Raw genomic sequence first — 13520 nt, forward strand, 5'->3', positions numbered from 1 at the left:
ATGCTTGAGTCCTGAGTGACTCTAGGAAGGCCAATTCTCAAGCTAGAGAAGAAGCTGGTTACAGGCAGCCGGCTGACTGGTTCAAGCCTCAGGCTATCTGGCAGTGAGGGGAAGCACACAGTTGACAGCCCAGGAGACTGGAAGACGAGTCCCAGCCATGTGCCCATCTGAGTTAGATAAGGAGGGTTGTTTTAATTACTAAGTGTCCCAGCCTGATGGTGCAGGTCTGTGAGCCTACCACTCCAGAGGCAGAGAGTTCAAGATAAGCCAGGCTCCTGTGGTTTTCTTTTCTTTTCTTTTTCTTTTTTTTCGGAGCTGGGGACCGAACCCAGGGCCTCACGCTTGCTAGGCAAGTGCTCTACCACTGAGCTAAATCCCCAACCCCTTCTGTGGTTTTCTTTCACAGAAGTTAGACCATACAGACCTCCATTAGGCCTCAACTAACAAAATAAATAGCACACTTTTTTTTTTTTTTTTTTTTTTTTTTTGGAGACAGGATAATGTGTAGCTTAGGCTGGCCTCAAACCAAGAATGGTCTTGAATTTCTGATCCTCCTGCCTCCACCTCCTGAGTGCTGGGAGTGCAAGTGTGTATTCCATACCCAGCCGATTAAGTTTAGCTTGTTCTGTTTTGACGTTATGGGTGGAAAAATTTCTGCGTCTGGTCATCTGACAACCGGTCTCTTTATCTGCTGCTTCATGAACTAAATTTATACGACTAGAATAAGCTTACTTAAAAAAAAAACAAAAAAAAACAAAAACAAAAACAAACAAACAAAAAAAAACCCAGTAGATTCTGGTCAGCAGGATGGCTCAGTGGGTAAAGGGGCTTCCCGCACAAGCCTGGTGACCTGTTCAGTTCCTGGAACATACATAAAGGCAGGAATGAGAGACAGAGAGACGGAGACAGAGAGAGAGAGAGGGAGAGGGAGACAGAGGGAGAGGGAGACAGAGAGACAGAGAGATGGAGACAGAGAGGGAGAGAGAGAGAGAGGGAGAGGGAGACAGAGAGAGAGAGGGAGACAGAGACAGAGAGATGGAGACAGAGAGAGAGGGAGAGGGAGACACACAGAGAGAGGGAGAGGGAGATAGAGAGAGAGGGAGAGGGAGACAGAGAGAGAGGGAGACAGAGACAGAGATGGAGACAGAGGGAGAGGGAGGTGGGGGAAGGGAGAGGGAGAGAGACAGAGAACAAGTGAGCATGAGCAAGTGAGCGAGCACTGGCTCCACAGTGTCCTCTGACACAGTGTATGGCACTGTGCCATACACACCCACCCCACCCACACAATAACGAATAACCGTTTTTAGAAATGACAAAAACGGATTCATAAACGCCAGATGACTTGTACTTCTTTAGCACCAACACCTTATTTCTGTGAAGCCTGTCTTGGTAGTCTACATAAGTCTCTGTATTGGTAGTCTATGTACGTAGCTCAACTGGCAGAGGGTTCCATCCCCAGTATGCGGTAACCCCAGCCTGGTAGTGCAGGTCTGTGAGCCTAGCACTCGAGAGGCAGAGGCAGGAGGCTCAGAGAGTTCAAGATAAGCCAGGCTCCTGGGTCACATTTGCATGGAGAGTGAGACATGTATTGTATGTTTGTTGGTGTGTGTGTGTGCGTGCGTGTGTATGCGTGTATGTACATATGGGGGTGGTCTTCAGATCACAGTTGGCTGGCGTTATAACTATAAACTGCCTCACCTCAGCACATTGCATTGAACTCCGGTCCTCTGCAAGAGACGCAAATGCTTTAAGCACTGAGCCATCTGCCAGCCCCATTTTTGCTTTCCTTTTATAACATTGCGCGTGCGTGCGTGCGTGCGTGCGTGCGTGCGTGCGTGCGTGCGTGTGTGCGTGTGTGTGTGCGCACTAGGGCTCATATGAGGGGACCAGAGGACAACTCGTGGGAATCACTTTTTCTCCTTCCACCTGTGGGCTCCAGAGATGGGACAGTCTGTCTGGTGTGGTCTCGGGCACCAGTGCCCGGTGAGCCATCTTGGCAGTCCTGTTGTTTGTTTTGAGACAGAGGCTCCTGATGTAGCTCTGACTGGCCAGGGATTTATAGACCAGGCTGGCCTCAAACTCAGAGAAATGCTCCTGTTTCATTTTCCCAAGTGCTGGGATTAAAGGTATGCACTACCACACTCGGTGCAACTTCATTTTTTTTTTTTCTTTTTTTTTTCCGGAGCTGGGGATCGAACCCAGGGCCTTGTGCTTGCTAGGCAAGCGCTCTACCACTGAGCTAAATCCCTAACCCGGCAACTTCATTTTTTGTTTGTTTCGTTTTCCTTTTCTTTTTGAGGCATGGTCTCTCAACATTAGCCCAGGCTGGCCTAGAACTCGCTTCAGTTCTCCTGTCTCCTTGTCCATTTACTAGGCCGACGGGTACTCACACCCACTTCCTGTAAGCCCCTTCCCTGACCCGGTCTGGGGTCTCTTTCTCTCGTGTTCTTCCTCTCCTGGAGGCCTGGCTCCTTTTCTTCCCAGCCTTGCCTCGCTGGCATGGAGCTCATCCCAGATTCCACACTAGGCTCTGCCCCATCACACAGTGGCCACTCCTGGAGAACCCCATTTGTTGTTATCTAATCTGGGTTCGCGCGCTCTACAGAGTGATGGATTCCTCCTAACAATCCTGAGAAAATGGAATTTTGGCAAACTGACAGATAATCAAAAATCTGATTACCCCTCCCTCCTCATTCCCCGGCTCAGGCTGGGCTTGTCAATATATTCCAATTGGTGACGCCCGTAGGAGCTGGCTGGCTGGGATGGGTTGGGGAGGTAGGGTGCCCGTCTGGGTGGGTGGCTGCTCTTTCTGAGCTGTTGCTCACACAGCTCTGCCCCTTCCTGGCACTACAGGCTTTAGAAAGACAGGGCCAGGCCTTGTACACCTTCCCTGTGCATGTAATATTTGAGATGGGGTCACAGCTTCACCAGCCCCTGGAGTCCTCTCAGGTCAGGAAGAGACTCCCTCATGTCCACGTGACCACCCTAGAATAGTCTGGGTGAGAGGCCTGCTTCCCTAGAGCGGCCTACATTTGGAACATGAAGGTCTCACTCAGCCGCCAGCCTGCATGTATTGTAGTTACAGCGTTATCTTCCCTCATATCTGAGCTCCCCAACCCTGCCGTCTGGAGACTGCCTGCCATTGCTTAAAGCTCACTTTCTTCAGTGGAATGCTACACACTTTCATTTTCTTTTCGCTTAGCCCTTGTGGAAAGTCAGCTGGGTGACAACTGAACTCGGCCCTGGCTAATGGCCTGGAGCCGCTCCAGGCCACCGGCTGCATCGGCTCGCGCTTGTGGGTGGTCGACGGCAAACATTCTATCTTCTCTCTGTGGCTCTCGAGGGTCCCCTCTTGTCACGAGCTCGGGCTGTTCACACTTGGCTGGCCTGCCTCGTCATTTGCGATCACGGTCGTCATGCAGACCCTGAAGCGGATCTGGAACCTCACCAAGGCTGGATTTGATTAGTATTGAAGCCACTGGGCCCCCAGGCCAGTCAGTCATTTCAGTCTGTTACATAGTGAGTCCCCCCCCCGCCCATTTCTATTTGGGGACAGGGCAGTGTCCCAGAATGTGGAGGGGCAGCAGAGCCCTAGCTGGGAGAATTCTTAGGCTGTAGGAATCTGTGATGGAGGGGCAGGGTCGTAGTAGTAGCCACAGATAGTTAGGGATTCTAGTGTTTCTTCAGTTGCCCAGACTTCTTCGGCGGCACAAAGAATTTGATGTGCAAGCTTAACAACTTGGAATAAAGCTGTAAGCTGTTTTTTTTTTTTGTTTTGTTTTTTGTTTTTTTTTTTTTTTTGTGCTGAGCCTCAATTCCTCATCTGAGAGATGATCTCATGAACAACTAAGTGAGAGTCAGTGTGGAGATTAAACAGATTAAATGGGAGATTCACTGTGTAATCCAGCCCCAAGGGAAGGCCGGGCTTCAGAAATTTTGTAACAAAGTGTCATCAGCCTTTAGTCAGTGACAAAGTAACAGCATCATCAACAAAGTAGCCACATTGCAGGTGCTGCCCTCATTGAGGCCTGAGTCATAGGGGAAGCTCCCTTGCTGACCCCAGCTCTTCCTCATTCTGAATTCTGATTTCCTCTTAGGGAATGGGAACTGGGTTTCTGACTCCTGTTATCCTGGCGGCTAAGCATCTGGAGAGAGTTAACTTCTTTGGTTCCCCAATTCCTCCAGCCCCACCCCCATGTCCTGGACAATTAGGCTCTCCCTTCCAGGCCTCCAGAGTGAGCTTCTTCATAATATCTCTTTCAGGCTATTGTCCTACTAGACAGAAAGGGAGACTGAGGCAAAAAGGAGATAGTATTCAGCTCAGGCCTGTCCAACTGACCACCCAGGGTTTCAGCTCCCTGGGTTGCCCATTGTGCCCCAACATCCAGGTCTTCTAGGACACTTTCTGGAGGTGACTGTACTAGAGAGGCCGCTTTTTCTCTGACTGCTGCTCTTCTGACCAGAGTGGTTTGCAGCAGCCGCAGCCCCAGATGCTGCAGATGCAGCGTTCACAGAGCTGGATCCAGGCAGCCTTCTTTGCGAATGACCCTGGTAGCCACTGGGAAGGGACTATGTGGATTCTGGCAGGGCACAGCTGCAGCCTTGGACTGGCTGCGTTTTGAGCCAGTCTGCCCTCTGAGCACGGGCTGTCGGTTGGCCTCTTAAAGGGACCCAGAGAGCCCTGGTTCTTTGGCACTCCTGTCCTACTCCCTGAGGTGAGTCTCACAGTATTCCAGGTGCTTCCAAATAATCATGGCTCAGGTGTCTGTATAGATGCTGAAGTCTCCTATAAGAAGCAGCAGATGGATTAGTGTGTATGTGTGCATGTGTGCACATGTATGTCTTAAGCATGTTTGTGATATTTGTGATATTCTGAGCACTTTGCTAGGCGAATGCCTAGTCAGTACTAGGATAACAAAGGGTAATGGCGGGCATAGAGGCCCATTGTGGGACACACCCCACGACTGGAGAGCAGGTGTTAACAGGTCCAAGCTGGGCCTCAAAACTCATGACCTGAAGAAGGTAGTGTCATGAATAGATTAGCAAACCACGGGGGATGACAGGGACCAGAAAGCTTTATGTCCAGAATAGCATTTCGGGGAGGGGGGATCACTGTGACTGTGGTTGGTGTGCCATAGCAGAAATGGACCTTGTAGCTTGACTCAGGTAGAGTGAGCATGGGTAGGCTTGATTAAGATGGGCTGCGTGGCTCTGTGCCCTCAGGTGGCTCACCACTGAGTGGCTGGAGCCTTCCTGGGAAGCCAATGGCCCAAGTCCATATCCGTCAATTGGCCTGTGGGCCAGCTTCCCATCCTGCAACCTTGGGCTGTCAGAAGCAGCAGAGGAGGGATGAGAACTCCATCTCTGACCTTGGAAAAGTCTCTAATGCACAATAGCGTCCCCATTCTGTGGATGGTGGGAAAACAGCAGAGTCCAGCTCCTGTGGTGGGTTTTGAGTTTTTATTCTATAACTAACACCCGGTGCCCTGAGAAAGAGACATGGTCCTGAGGGGCTCCAGTGTGAGTGGCTAGCTTCACTGTTGTCGGTCGCCTGCCTCAGCCTTACCTCTTCTCTGTGACTCTTTAAGCTTCTGGACTTTGGAACTCTCTGTGGCTTTGCAAGTACCTTCGAGTTTATGCTTTGTGCCTGGGCTTCCCACTCACTAATCCCCTACCCTCCCCCATTCTAGAACAAGTTGCCTATCTGTCTTCCAAGTGCTAGGGTTATAAGACCTGGCTAGTGCCTCCCTTGTGTGGTTTAAAGGTGTGTACTTCAGACAGTACCACCTGCAGTGTCGTGTACAGTATCTCCTTCCAGACTCCCGAGCCCAGCAGTTTCTGTCCTGCTCCCTCCTACCTTCCCCTTCTTAAGTTTATTGCTTTCAATCTTCTGACCCTTTGCCTGCCAAGTCCTAGAAGGGCAAACTGCACGGATGAATCTCGTTGGATTTGGCCATTCAATCCCGGTCAGGTGGTTGAAGACAGCTAAAGGTGGTGGCACACTGCTTTATCCTGACTGCTTCTGAGCCAGAATTTCTTCTATAACAGAGCCTGACCCGTGAGTCTCCTATCAGAGCCGTCTGTTCCTCCCCAGGCCTAAGCAAGCCTTTGGCAGGGCTAGCATTGGGTTAGTGCCAGCCTAACCCTAGGGAGGGCCCTAGGCCCTAAGAGGCCAGCCTGTGTGCCTGGGTATGCCCTCACTAGCTGTTACCAGGGTGCACTCTCCACCCCATCTTGCAGCCAAGCTCCTGGCCTCTCTGCATTCTGCCCGGTTTCTATCTGGGAGTCCTCAAAATGCCATCCGCCCAGGAGCGGTGTAGCATCATGGCCCCCTGCGAACGCCCCAGCAACGCTCTGCTTTATTTCCCTCTCTTCCCCAAGCTTCGTCCTCGGAGTGGGGACTCTCAGTGACAACTGGCAAGCAGTTGTGCGGCTGCTCATTGTCATTCTGGTGGGCTCCACTTTCCAGAGGGCTCCGAGTGCTTTCTTGGTATTTGCATTTCTTTCTGCTGTGCCCAGAGCACAGCTGGCACGGGTCCTAGCACAGGGCGGAGAAACTGAGGCCCCATGGAAGAGGATTACCATGCAGCAGGGGCATTTCGAGGCTGAAGAAGGGCATGCATGCCTGGTGTGGTTTTAAGAGGGTGTGAGACCGGGGGCAGTTTGGAAAGGAGAGAGTCATGGACTTCCAGCACCGGTCTCTCAGACCTGGCCAAGTCACTGGTTGCTGCCTTTTGGATCAGAGCAGCTTCTAGTCTTTTTACCTGAAGCTACCTCTCCAGGCCTCAAGGCCAACCGGGGTGGACCTGCCTGCTGGAGGAGGTGTGGAGGGAGAGCAGCCCCTCTCCTGCCCACCCACTCCCTCTCCTCTTTCTCCCGCTCTCGCCTCTCTACCCCTGCTTTATGGCTGGCATATGGAAGCCATTTCTATTTATCCACAACGCCAGGATGCTGCTCCTTGCTGTGCTCCAGCGAGCGGAATCCTCGGATTCCCCGCAGGGCCATTTCAGAGGCTGCACGCGAAGCAGCCAGCTGTTCGCAGGGAGCGCCTGGGCCCGTTACATCAGCGTAGAGGCGGCATGGCCATCTGTGCATATGGGTCATCCTGGGCTGTCTGAGTCTCAGGGTTGGAGGCGGTGCGTGTTCTGCCCAAGTCTGGGTGGTTGTTTTCTGGCCTATTGCTTTCCAGTCCCCTTCTCTGTTCTCCGATAACATTGTGTTCGTGTCTCTGGGCCCATGGCCAGGGCTTAGGGATGGAGTCCGGGGGCAGGGACCACACAGATCTTTAGGAGTCAAGGTCCTCATGTCTGTCTGCTCAGCCTGGTTTTCCAAAGAGTCCTGCCTAGGGCACTGGCACTACTGAACATACTGTGTACCTACAGGGAACTTTCTCTTAGGTTCAGAGTGTCAACATCCTGGTGGCTGAATGTCCCCCACCCAGCCACCCAGCCACCTTCTCTGCTTTGTTCCAAACTGTGGGTACCAGAGCCCGGGAATCTGAGCTCCCACTGCCCACGCAGGCCGGTCCCTGCATCCCTGCGAATTTCTAGCTGCCTCCCAGACAAGTGGAAATTCAGAGGCCAAGGCCAGCAGTTGTCCTGAGGAAGCTGGGGAAGGCTAGCCCCAGGATCATTTCCTGATGATTGTGGCTCTTGTGGTATGCCTTGCCCTCTGGCCATGCCGGTCATCTGGAAGGTTCTTTCTGGAAGGGGCTGATGGAGTCTTTAACGGTCTGGGTTGGAGAGGGCCTGTTGCCACAAGTCAATGATGAGAGGTTACATGAAGTGATATTGTGTGAGCCCAGCTCTCTTACCTGAAGACCGGTCATCTATTTCTCATGGGAGGCTCCTCATGAGGAGAGTAGGCAGGTCCTGTCACCAGGGTAGGTGGGTGCCAGTGGTCACTGGGCTGGGACTGTGCAGCTGTGGATTCTATAGCAGATTCAGGGAGTCCAGCCTCAGTGGGATCAGGGGATAGCTCATGCACTGTGGTGACACCCAGAAGAGCCACAGGGCGTCCTCTGTTTACTTCAAAACTGGCTTGTGCTCATCAGAGCCAGGCCCTGAGATCTGTTCCCCACCTGAATTTGCCGGCCACACAGTCCACCCTCTGAGCTTTGACACATCCCTTCTCCCCTTCCATGGGGTTCTTAATTGTCCTTTCTCTGTGGAACACTGCCAAGCCCCTCAGCCCAGCTCACACAAGGGACAATAGGCCCTTAGGAGCTGGAGCCTCTCCAGCCTCAGAGCTAGGCAGACAAGCAGGCTCAGGCAGGGGGTTGCAGCTTAGACTGCAAGAGGTTTTGGACCTGAAGCCACCAAAACCTCCACATGAAAGGGCTGGGAGGGCCGGTGGCTCCCTGCCCACCACTTATGACCTTTCTGTAATCCCTAAATATCCTACCCAGCCACCTGCACAGCTGAAGGAAGCTTTGTGGAATCACCTGTGGCTTCCTTGAAAAGCCCTTCAGTGACCCAGGTTACTCAGAGCCTTTCAGGCCTGTCCCTGTGGGAGAACCTCTAACAAATCCCAGGCCTTGCCAAGCTGTGTTGTGCTCTCCTCGGTGAAGGGTTAAATGCTCGGCTGCACAGTAGTGGGAGGGAGAGCTCAGCTCCCCTACCTGGACACTAGAACCATGTTTTCCTTTCTGTGCTTTCTGAAAGGTCTGTCCTGGGTCACCTTTGTGTCCATCCTTCCCTCTGCACACAGTCTTTAAAAGAATACAGAGGGACCCTGGCATATCCATTAACGCCCCTGGGTGCTGCCTTGTATGCTCTGGATAAACACTGCCAGGTCCTGGGCCTGGCTCTGTGCCCTCTGCTCCTGGCCACCTGTTGTTCTGTGCCCCGTGAGGGTGTGTGATCCCCTCTTTCACATCAGTCCTGATGGATTCGTTGGCTCTTTATACACCGAACACACACACACACACACACACACACACACACACACACACACACACACACATTCTGTGCTTTGGGAACACCACAAAGACAAAGGGCCATGTTCCTATGGAGCTGACATTTGGCCAGGGGAACAGGCAAACATGCCACAGGCTGAGCATTCCTGGGACCACATAGGGGCCACAGGTCAGAGACAGATGGTCATGGGTATTAACAGAGGAGCCAAGGGTAGTCTCTCCCAAGATAGCTCGAGGGTGGAAAGTTGATGAGAGAAAACTGACTATGTAAATGTCCCTTAAGCAGGAAAGTTTCAGAATAACTAGGGGCCAGGATAGTGAGGGCGAAGAGGTAAAAGGGATAAGAAGATATGACGGACGGACAGACTGTCTTTTTAATTGGAGTGTGTGTGAGAGTAAATGCTTACGGTTTCCCAGGGAGGCAGACACTGTATTTCTGAAGCAGAAGACTAATACCAGCTGGCTTAGGTGTGTGTGTGTGTGTGTGTGTGTGTGTGTGTATGTGTGTGTGTGCTGTGCTATATGCATGTGGGGGTGGGTATACATGCCTATGCATACGTGTAGAGGCCAGAGATTGTATTCCAGTGTCCTATTTGAGATATTGAGTCTCTCACTGAACTTGAAACTCACACTTGCAGCCAGGCTGGCTGGCCAGTGAGCCCCCAGGACCCACCTGACTCCCCTGTGCTGGGGTTATAGCCCCACCACATGCAGCTCTGGGGGTCTTCATGCTTCTGCCACAAGCACCTTCTCAGCTGGGCTGTCTCTCCCGCCCTGCTGGAGTTTTCTTATGTGGAACTGGGAAGTTAACACACACATACCCACACACACACACACACACACACATACACATACATACACAAACACACACACAAAAGCATACACACACAGACATACACATACACACATACACAAACATACATACACACATATACACCTACACACATACACAAACACACATACACATACACAAACATACATATACACACACATACACCTACACACATACACAAACACACACACAAATACACACATATACACACATACACATAAACACACAAACATACATATACACACAAATACACAAACACACACAGGCATATACAAATACACATACACATATACACACAAATACAAAAACACACAAACAGAAACACACAAATATATATACAAACATATACAGACAAATACACAAACACACACATGCACACATAAACACTTATACACACAAACAGAACCACACACATACACACAAACATGCACACATATAGACACACATACACATACATAAACACACAGATATATACACAAACACACATACACACATAAACACAAACATAACCACACAAACACACATATACAACACATACACACCTACACCCACACCAGATCTCTCTGGTATAGAAAAAGTCTTGGGGGCAGGACATTGCAAGGACAAGTCCGTGGCCATGCCTGTGTTGGCCCGGAGGAGAGATGGCTCCAGCTGTGGCAAAGCAGAAGAGCCTGTGAGAATCAAAAGACAATTAGCAGCCTGGCCTGCAGAGCGAGTTCAAGGACAGCCAAGGCCATACAGAAAGACCCAGTCTGGAAAAACCATAAACACACACACACACACACACACACACACACACACACACACACACACACACACGAAGACAATTAAACTGACACGTATATCTATTTTATACAGTATCTGATGCTTGTTGGCAGTGGCCAGACAATGGAGGGTTTGAAGCAGGAATCTGGAATCATTTTGATCCTAGGGGTGGGGCCTGTCAACTTCCTGAGGCCCCCTTGGCCTGTGTTGATTCAGCTGTTGCCTGTGCAGTTACCTCTCGGTGAGGACAGCATTCTCAGCACCCCCCCAGTCTGCCTCCTCACAGAGGACCCATGCACACCCCAAAAGCCCAGTCATCCATCCTCTGAGTCCAGACTAAGTTACTCACATCAGACTCGGTGCCAGCTGCGGAAGTGCAGAGGGCATTGCTCTCCCTCGCGAGGAAGAAGCCATTCTCTTATCAGTGAAGTGTCAGGTGCACAGGCCAGGCTCTGTAGGTGTTCTAGTACAAGCTAGACTGGGTGGTGGGCTGTCGTTCATCAGGCAAAGGGAAAGGCTTATATGCGCTAACACTGTTACTGTTCTCTTAGAGTCCAGCAGCCAGGCAGTGTGGCTGGAGGGCGTCTGTCCCAGGCACAGTCTGAGAGCGGCTCACCCGTCAGGGCAGTCGTCCCTGAGTGTGGAGTCGTTTCCCCAGGGGCCACCACATCTGCCTGCCTGCTTTTGTTGTTTGTTTGTTAGCTTGTGTTTCGTTTTGTTTTTGTTGGTTTTATGAAGCTTGGGATGCCTCGGGCAGCTGGTAGGAGTGGAGAATGATTGCTACTGGGAATTGGTTTGGCGGGTTACTTCTCTGGAGGCCAGGTCTCACTGTAACCCAAGCTTGTTAGGATCTTCCTACCTCGGTTCTCAAAGTGCTGGGATTGCATCGGGCCACCGTGCCTGGCCTACTTTGTGCTTCAGAGGTTACACTTGTGACCCGTCACCTGACCTTTAGGTGTTCATTTACTCCTAAGGAATGCACGCGCACTCCACAGCCTGGCCCTCAGCGGCTGCACCCGAATCGGTCTGACTGGAAGTCGGGGCGGACACTGGATACTCGAGGGCACAGTTACAGGATGGCATATACGCAGTAACCCAGAACTGACTGGCACGCAACACGGCGCGGATGCGTTTCAGATTACGTAGACTGAGGGGAGGAGGCAGGCCGATGCGCAGACTGGACGGTCAGTCCTCTTACAGAATGTTTCAGGGTCATCAGGCAGGGTGGCGGCTAAGTGATTCTCTGCAGCCAGCCGGGCTTTCACCTTTTTATTGAGGTTTATTTACGCATTTATGTATTTTTGGTCTTTCAAGACAGGGTTTCCCTATGTAACCCAGGCTCTCCTGGAACTCTGTAAACCAGGCTGGCCTGAATTCAAAGATCTGCCTGCTTCTGTGTCCTGGGTGCTGGGCTTAAAGGTGCTCCCACCACATGGCTTTACTTTTCCATCTTTTTAGTTTAGTTTTTTATGGTGCTGGGGATTGACTGTCGGCCTTGTGCACACTCCTTTGCTGAGTTGTGCTTCTGGCCTACTTACTTTTAACTTTGTTTGTTTGTTTGTTTTTGTTTGAGACAGCATCTTGCTATGTCTGACCCACTTTTACTTTTGAAGTACGTATCTATCCATCCATCCATCCATCTTCTACCCACCCACCCATCCACCCACTCATCTAACTAACGGAGACAGAGTTTTGTTATAGCCCTGGCTGATCTGACCAGGTTACCCTTGACCTTAAAGGGATTCGCCTGCCTCCACCTCTTAAGTGCTATAACTAAAAGCGTGTGCCATCAGACTTGGTTTAAACTAATACGTGTTTATTTACTGTGTCCCTTTGTACATCCTGCACGTGTGGAAGTTAGGGGGATCAGCTCTCTACTTCATCCATGCGGGGTCTGAGGATCAAGGTCAGGTCATCACGCTTGGCAGCAAAAGCCTTAACCTAACCCTTGAGCCATCTCTCCGGTGGGCCCTGCATTTTATTCTGAGGCCGAGATTTCAAGTCTGGGCTGGACTTGAATTCTGTAGTCCAGACAGGCTTTGAATTTGCCGTCCTCATGCCTCTCACGAAGCCGGAACTCCAGGCCTGTTGCTACACAGCGCCCCCCCCCCCAGTTGTTTAATTTCTTGATTTAGCAGCCGCTTTCACCAGTGAACATAGACAGACATAAACCATGCAGTTGGGCTGAGGGTGCAGCTCAGCGACAGAATGCCCACAAGGTCCTGGGTTCCACCCACCCTCCCCCCACACATCCAAAAAAAAACAATTGTCAAGCTGTGCACTTTAAAACATGTATGTTTTCATGAGTGTCAATGATCCCTTCCATGTGGTTTTATAAATTTGTGGGGAGAGCCTTGTGGATGGCTGTACCCAATGACCCTGACCTGCATTTCCAGGTTAGAGAGATCTTGGGACGCAGGGACCCCAGCAGCCCCTGCCTCTTCTGTCCTCGCCTGTGCGGTTATATGCACCAAACAGCTGCTTCCCACCAGCCGTGCAGCCTAGACATTGGGTTCCTCCTCCTGAAACCTCGTTTGCTGTGGGTCGTAGGGAACCAGATTGTCATAGATTAATTTCTTCTCAGTAAATTAACCATGCGGGAGTCACCACCGTGTGTTCAAACTCGCCGAGGGGATCAGGAGAGACTGCGGATTGTGACAAGCCAGGCTAACGAGCTTTGGAAGTCAAAGGGTCCCTTTGACCCTTCCTTTTGAGGCAGCCAGAGCACAGGAAGGAGCTCCTCTTTCCTAGCTGACCTAGGACAGGTGCCAAAGTCGGCTCCAGTTGGCTGGCTCCAGTGCTCACCATGAGCCCCGGCTCTGCTGGCGAGCCCGGGTCAGCTGCCTGTGAGCCAGAGCCAGCCTCTGTCCAAGCCAAACACTGTGGCTGAGGGTGGGAGAGGGCACTGTGCCGGAACAAAACAGGCCAGGGTTCTGGGAGAGGTGAACAAGGGTGGGAAGAAAGCAACAGATGGTTCCGTCCCTGCCCACCACCGCCCCCCCCGGG

At 51.5% G+C, this 13520-nt stretch overlaps 1 protein-coding gene across 4 annotated transcripts in view; it reads left to right on the top strand.

Moving 5' to 3' along the window:
- Positions 1–13520, top strand: part of Tpcn1 (two pore segment channel 1) — a 56368-nt gene that overhangs the window by 15392 nt on the left and 27456 nt on the right.

The sequence above is a fragment of the Rattus norvegicus genome, chromosome 12 (genome assembly GCF_021556685.1).
Source record: "Rattus norvegicus strain SHRSP/BbbUtx chromosome 12, alternate assembly SHRSP_T2T, whole genome shotgun sequence".
NCBI classification, from domain to species: Eukaryota; Metazoa; Chordata; class Mammalia; order Rodentia; family Muridae; genus Rattus; species Rattus norvegicus.